This window comes from Apteryx rowi, unplaced genomic scaffold, assembly GCF_003343035.1.
Source record: "Apteryx rowi isolate R43461 unplaced genomic scaffold, aptRow1 scaffold_520, whole genome shotgun sequence".
Lineage (NCBI taxonomy): Eukaryota > Metazoa > Chordata > Aves > Apterygiformes > Apterygidae > Apteryx > Apteryx rowi.
In genome coordinates, this window is record NW_020450784.1 from 336846 (window position 1) to 344243 (window position 7398).

Consider the following 7398-nt stretch of genomic DNA (forward strand, 5'->3'; position numbering starts at 1 on the left):
AATTTTTACTGTGTCACATTATGGTTTCCAAAGCACATCACTTCTTATGATACATGGTAGCTTAAAGGAAAAGGCAGTATCCAGTAGGGAAATGAAGGGTGAAACACTGGCCCCTTTGAAGTCAGGGAGAAACACTATTTCTGCCTTTAGCAGAAGCAAGGTTTCATTCCAAGCATTAAGGGACAAATGTGGAGTCATATATTTATTTGATATCTTAGGTAAAACTGTAGAGAAGTGAAATGCCTTCATCTGGAATCTAGGATGCTTAATATCAGTAGGCCTTTAGGGACATGTAGCTGAATGATACACTGGCCCAGTGAATAATCAAAAATCTCTACATTTGACCTCTGGCTCTATAAATGAAGAAAAGAGAACCCAACAACTGCAAAAACATTATAGTCCTCAAGATTTCTATTTACATACATAATACAGAGCATCCATATCTGTGCATATCTTTCCTAAGAACAAAACAGCCAAGCTAGTGGCTGAGTTTAAATCAGTAAATTGCATAAGTAAGTACGCAAAATTATATGTAGACAGAATTTCAATAAAAGGGCAGAAAACATTTGTTAAATCCAAAACACATTAAGATGGGATTTCTTCTCTGGGAGCTGCCCTCTCTATCACTAAAAATATTTGTATCTAATTAAGAAGATTTGGTATCATAGTTAAACATGTAAAATGGTGAGATAAATAATACATGAACATCTGAAGTAAATAACTTCTAAATAGATATTTTGACTAATTTACTTTTGACAAATGAATGAGCGAAGCTTTGTTTTTGCAATAGTCTGATGAACACAGTTTTCAGATCTGTAGCTGAGATAAAATTTATTTTGGACAACTGCCAATTTAGTTTCTGAAGTCTCATAACACATGACTTTTAGTTAATAAATCATACAGCTTCACCACTTACTCATGAATTTTGAGTATCATAATACATTTTTGCAGTGAACAGTTGTCAAACAAATCCATTAGCCAAAATTTGTCAGTGTGAAGAAATGCAGTAAGGATGCTGGAATAGCAAAGAAAATAATTAATTAAATCTTATAGCTTTGCACACAATTCACATACACAGAAAAAATGACAGAACAGTTAAAGCAGCTCTGCTCTTAGCCCAGCTCTTTCTTCTGTTCTAATGAAAGAATAAAGCTGAGGTTCTGATATCACTGCATTGTCATGGTAATTGTGAAGTTATGAATTCAACATGATGACTTTACTGTAAGTTTAAGAGAAAGAAAATTTTAAACTATGGTGAAAAGACTTTACCTAAACATCAGTCTAGCTAAAAGGCCAAAGGTCAGCAAAAGCTATGCACTGCCCATGCCATGGAGAGTCACTTTGTGATTAAGTATGATCCASTTGAAACAACTGCGTAACAAAATCTCAATTTAGTATCAACATCCCCATATTTCACATTGTTTAGTATGTAGCTAACATGAGACTCAGAATATTTAGAAAAGGAAACTGATTGCCCTTAAGTTGCGCAAAATTATCTCTCCTCTTCTTTTTCTGTCTCTCCACCTACATTCAAGTCTGCAGTATAGATATTATTTTCAATAACTGTAGAAGAGAGGTTGAGTGTAGCTGATATACAACATGCCCTTCAAACTAAAATGTGATCCATTTTGCTCAGAAAGAGGTAAGGCATATTGGTACAGCAACATGGAGAAAATTCTTCTTTTCCTATATATGATGTATTTGTCTGATACTTGTTCTCTGGAACAACAGAAAGCTTCATTGTCCAAAATGAGGGTTTATGATTCAGTAAAGATTTCAGCCTTAGACACTACTGATTTTTAAGTATTGTTCCTGTAGCAGATATGTCACATTTTAAAATTGCATGAAATATATAAAAGATTAGATATCTGCTTAAATATTTTACTGTAGTCTTAGATTCCATCCCTGGAAGAATTTAAACCAAATGCTTTCATGTTCCAAAGTAAGAGCTTAATCTCTGTATAAAAAATGCAACTGCAGTTGTAACTGCAACTAGTTTGCATTTTATAATTCTGTACTGTAAGTTAAAGGATTTGAAAAATGCTGCTTATTATTAAGAAAGGAAAGGAAAAACACACTGAAGTTCAATTTCACTAGAAATTTTTCTGTACTTTTTTTTTTATGATTAGATCTAATGGCAGTAACATGTTTGACTTTAGTAATTTCAAAATCTTTATCAGCTTCCAAGCGCTGATTAGAGCTTCACTGTACAAAAAACTTTAAAAACAACATGACAAGGAAAATGTCTGCCCCAGTGAGCTCTCAATCTGCAATTTCATTAAAATAGGATGTATGAGACAGGAAGAAACATGAAAGGACAAATAGGATGAACATTCATAAATTAGTTATAGCAGCAGGTTTAGCACTCAGAAGCAATGACCAGCCTATTTTCTATATGTTTTCTGCAGAGCTAATAAAGTTCAACTGATGTCTCTAGCCTGTTCACCAAATAAAACTGCAGAGCTAAAATTTGCACCATGTCTGAGGGGCTTCAAAACTTCCTCTTTGGAGTATGAGGTAAAAAGTGAATAATCACAAAGAGTCTTGAACTACACCACCACCTGCTGTTGCAACCATTATGACTCACATAATTTATTCATACCAGAATATAGTATACATCTGCTATTTACTGATATTTTGCTTTATTTTTCTTACATTTTTCTTATTATGGCTTGTGCTCATATTGAGTAAAATTGCCAAGTACTGTAGAGACTGTATAAATATGGGTTATATTTTGCTTATAAAGGTCTTCCCCTTTTGTAACATCAAAGAATGAATAATGTATTGCCTCCCTTTCCAGCTAAGCAATATAAACATCAAAAGAAGGATTAGCATTTTAGGTCTTGACAACACTAAATCTTTGTGTCAAATGTCTTGCTGTCTTGTGCATAACATTTATATTTTTATTCCTATTACATAAGCAAAGCAGTGGGCCAAACAGTTTTTACTTTCCTTTAATTTACATAATTAATTAAAACCAAACATTTTTGCCAAGCTATTTACACTCACACTGAAATAATATATGCCAGGTTTCATCCTGAAATAAATTTGTTAACTAGGTTTCGAACTCCTGTCCTCCCTGCAAGGCAAAAGTCTATCATGCACAGTAAGCCATTGCTACTTTGTTGGAATAACCCAGCAGTCAGATGTAGAGGATTATGCCAGATTCCATAAGAATAATCTGATATGCTGTTACTCTAAAACTGGAAAAGCCTTAAGAGTCAGATGGTCTACAGAGGCTTGGCTGCTAAGAGTCAACACGAAGCTTGGCTGTTAGTACTGGATGAGAGGGGCTTATGGTTAAGGAGACTCAAGGTGCACTGATTTCTGGCCAGATGGCCAGAAGAATCCAAGAGGACTCTTATGCGATGGCTCCTGTATAATGGAGACCTCAACAGATGGGAGATAGTGATATAAATGCTGTCTTAGATGTCTTATATGAATTTCTTACAGTTTCAGTAAGTCTGACTGATTCAGAGATCCATGTCTTTACAGGTCCCATCCAGTGACCTATCTAATCATTTTTTTTTCTATCTATATTTGTACTTTAGATGACTCTTTCTGCAGCTATAAAGCAAGAAGCATTCTGCCAAGTCAGTAAAACAAAGAAAGTTCTACGCAGCGGTCATTGCCTCCAAAGTGAAAGTGTCTACTTTGTCTAAATTTGAATGAGAGGAAATCAGGATGTTAAATACGTATGAACAGTTGGATATGCAATAAGCTGTTTGCTCAAAAGGGAAAAGTCATCTGGAGCATTGAAGGAAAGCAGCATAGTTCTGTGCACTTTCCTTTATTTGTTATTTCTAGGTTTTCAACCCGCTGTTTGGGGGAAAGGTGACTTTCTATTCTCTTTTATTTTACGGAAACATAAAAACCTATTTATCAGCTAGGATTTGTCCTCTGAGATTCACAAAGTTGTTATAATTAGTTAGCTACCAATTGTCTGGGGAACCAAGGCCACTCCATAGTATGGAGCACAAAAGCAGTATAGACTCAACTGTCAGTCAGAATGGTTTGCATAGATGGTTCTCCAAATGTAGGTCTTCATCTTGCACATACCTGTAATTCAAAGTCACTTTGGAGCTTATGTATAGTCTGAGGACTGATTTGTTAAATCTTTGTTCTCTGACAACCTCTTTATTCTCTCCATTAAGAAAAAAACATGTTGAAACTCTGTTAGTAAAAACTGTATTGAACCATTCTAGAAGCTGGGAAATCTTCAAAAAATCTTCCCAGGAATGAAAAACAGAAAAGCTGTCAGATCTTTCTCGTGCATAATACAAAGCATACAGATTGGTATTTTCCCTTTGCTTTCCCTTTGTTAATATCAATGACTGTGTCCCTATATAGCAAGGTTTCTGAGATCATACATAGAGAAATGTGATTTTTCTAAGTTATTCAAAACTTTGAGAAGCTTGGACTTCTCATAAAAGTGCAGGTATCATGAGAACAGGCAGAATCATTTAGTTCCATCAGGAATGTAAACTAAGTTAGAGATTTTCATCAGGCTATATGAAGCACACATATGTTGAAAGCCAGGGAACAGTCTACATCAAAGACGGTACCTAGTTTAAAATTTGTAGTCTATTCTTGTTATCTAAGTATACCCAATATTAGTAATGGATAAATTTGGGTTCCGTACAAATCAGAGTAGGACCAAGTCTGTTCACGGTTTCTACAAAATAGAACTGGGATTTAAGTGTATTGTACAGTATAGACATCACTTTGCACTTTTATGCATAGCAAGGATACTTGGTTTCTTCTGAATTTGCTTCGCCTTTGATATAGTAATTTCCCTCTAGTTTCATGGCTTCTCATGTTCTTTTCTGCTAAATAGAAAGAGGCTATCCTGTCTAGAAATGTGAAAGAGTTTCTTTTAATCTACAGGACATGTCAATTAACTGCATTAATTTACCTTTAAATGTTGTGGAAATTGATATTACATAGCCCCATACCTGCTATTATCACAAAGATCAACATTTGCCTATCCTTCAAAGGTACACAAATTCATAACCAGACATGTCAAGACTCGCTGACTTTGGACAGGAAATACTTCATTTGCAATTACTGGAATACCTGAAGTAGTCATTCTCTGAAGAAATTCCTCTCTTGCTTCATTCAGATGTATAGCTGGAAAGATAAGTTAAAATTAACAATGAAAATTCTTTTCTGTCTGAAAAATCTCAGCAGAATGAGGGTCTTTTTCTTTCTTTTAGATTATTTACCAAATATTTCTGGTCAAACATTTAGTAGTAGCTGATTAATTTGGGGGATCAAAATCTATTTTATTTTGAGTGAGCACATGGGTAAAATGACAGGCTTCTGTTCCCTGCAAGAACAAAAGCATTATTTAGAATCAGATTTCTAGTGTAAATGATCACAAACAGGAGTATGAATATTCTACTAATATTCTCCATCATCTGCTATTTATTATTGCCATGAATAGTCCACTAAAATTTATCACCAGAATATTCACAGAAAGCAAACTCTTATGGACTATAAATTCAGATGGTACAAATGGATTAGTGTTTTGAACAAGTATTTGGGCAGATTTCTTTTTATAATGCTCACCAAATTCAACAACATTTTTACTGTTTTGAGGTTCTTCATAATCTACTTTGCTAACTTCCTCTAACCTCCAAGAGGTTAAGTAGAGCCCTATTTCTCATTGTCTCGGGTATCCTCTTTCACTGCAGATTCTGTCAGTTTTGCTAACACCACTATTTCACCAATCATGTGATGCAGTATTTTGAGACATGAGAGCAAGACAGTGCAAGATTATGAAGCAAAAAGCAAAGACATATAACATGCTACAAGGACACAAATTCTAGAATAAAAGATATAGCAGTAGAAGCAGGAAAAACAAACACATAAGAGACAAGTGAATACCACTCCAAAACACCATATGCTCCATGGGATCTGCACAAATCTGACTAGGACCTCTCTGTGAGTGGGCAATTTACTATTACAATTTTGACATTTACCATATTACATGACATACTACAATATTTTTCTACATCCCACATATCAGCCTGGTTTTACGACCTAATCCAGAAGATAAAAGGACTAGTTGCCTTTCCCATTTTTTTCTCAGCCTTTAATGTTTAAAATGTGTGACATAAAATATTTGGCTAAAGACCAGAAAGCAGTGGCACACCTATATTGTATTTATGTATGTCATATGGCAATTTACAGATTAATAAGAGTTAAAGCTTGTTTTAAAGGTTGTTGATTCTCATATGGAGCAAGCTGTATTACCAAATAAAACCTGGAAAAGCCAATTGCATCAGATGCAACCATACAGCTCCCAGCATGAAACCCAGAGGGAGTTTGAGACCCCAGCCCCCTTGGTCACTATTGCTGCAGGAATAACTGTTACTGGTTTATGGCTCGGCCACTAGAGGGGGTCTCGAAACCTGTTTTCCCGGGGAAAAAAAGTGAAGTGAGTTTAGGGCATTAGTAAACCGGATTTTTCTTTTTTGGGAGGAGGGGGAAGTGGCTGGGTGCAGGCTATAGAAATCGCACGTAGTTCGTATGCTCATTTTGAAAATCAGCATAGTTTGGTGGATAAGGCTCAGTTGGTAAAAGAAACTTTAACTCTATTCCTTGCTCTGCTTGAAATAACCTTTTATAGACTGTTATGAAACAGGCAAGGCTTTCATAAATCATCATCAAGGCAAACCCAAAAGGATTATAGGCTCCTTACAGATCTCATGCCAGCAAGACTTTCCATGCCACTTGCTTTCGACAACCATATTACAGCCGACCACGTTCCCCCAGCCTTCTCACACTTATTTTACAAAATGGGAAGGAAGCCTTGGCTGGCAATAAAGCACTGTGGAGAAAAAAAACAGCATGAACAGCAGTCAACAGAGGGAAGCTTTCTTGGCTCTCATTCTTTGCATTTTCCATTAGGACACCGGGCAGTGGGTGAGGATGGTCCTGCTCCAGACCCTGCTGTGTCCCACACAGCGGGATGGCAGCAGGCCTGGCTGGTGCCCCGGGTGTCCCCAGGAGCGGGGCAGCAGCAGGCCTGGCTGGTGCCCCGGGTGTCCCCAGGAGCGGGGTGTCCCCAGGCCCACACCTTGGCGCCCATGGCCCCCATGGCCTGTGGCGGAGCACCTGGCAGTGACAGCCTGGCACCGAAAGGTGCTGGCCTCGATTTCAAGAAAAGGGAGGCCAGGAGACAAAAAAGTGAGGGTGAGAGCGTGCCAGGCGGGAAGAGGGAAGCAGCAGAAAGCGAAGGGGCCCGGGGAAAGCCGAAGCAGACAAAGGCAGGGCCCGAGGCACAAACCTGCCCCACGTGGGCTGCCCTTCCCAGCGGGGGCCGCGCTGCCCCGCGTGGCCTCCCCAAGGGGCAGCGCCGGGGAGCCGGGGCCGGCGGGCCCCGAGCGGGGG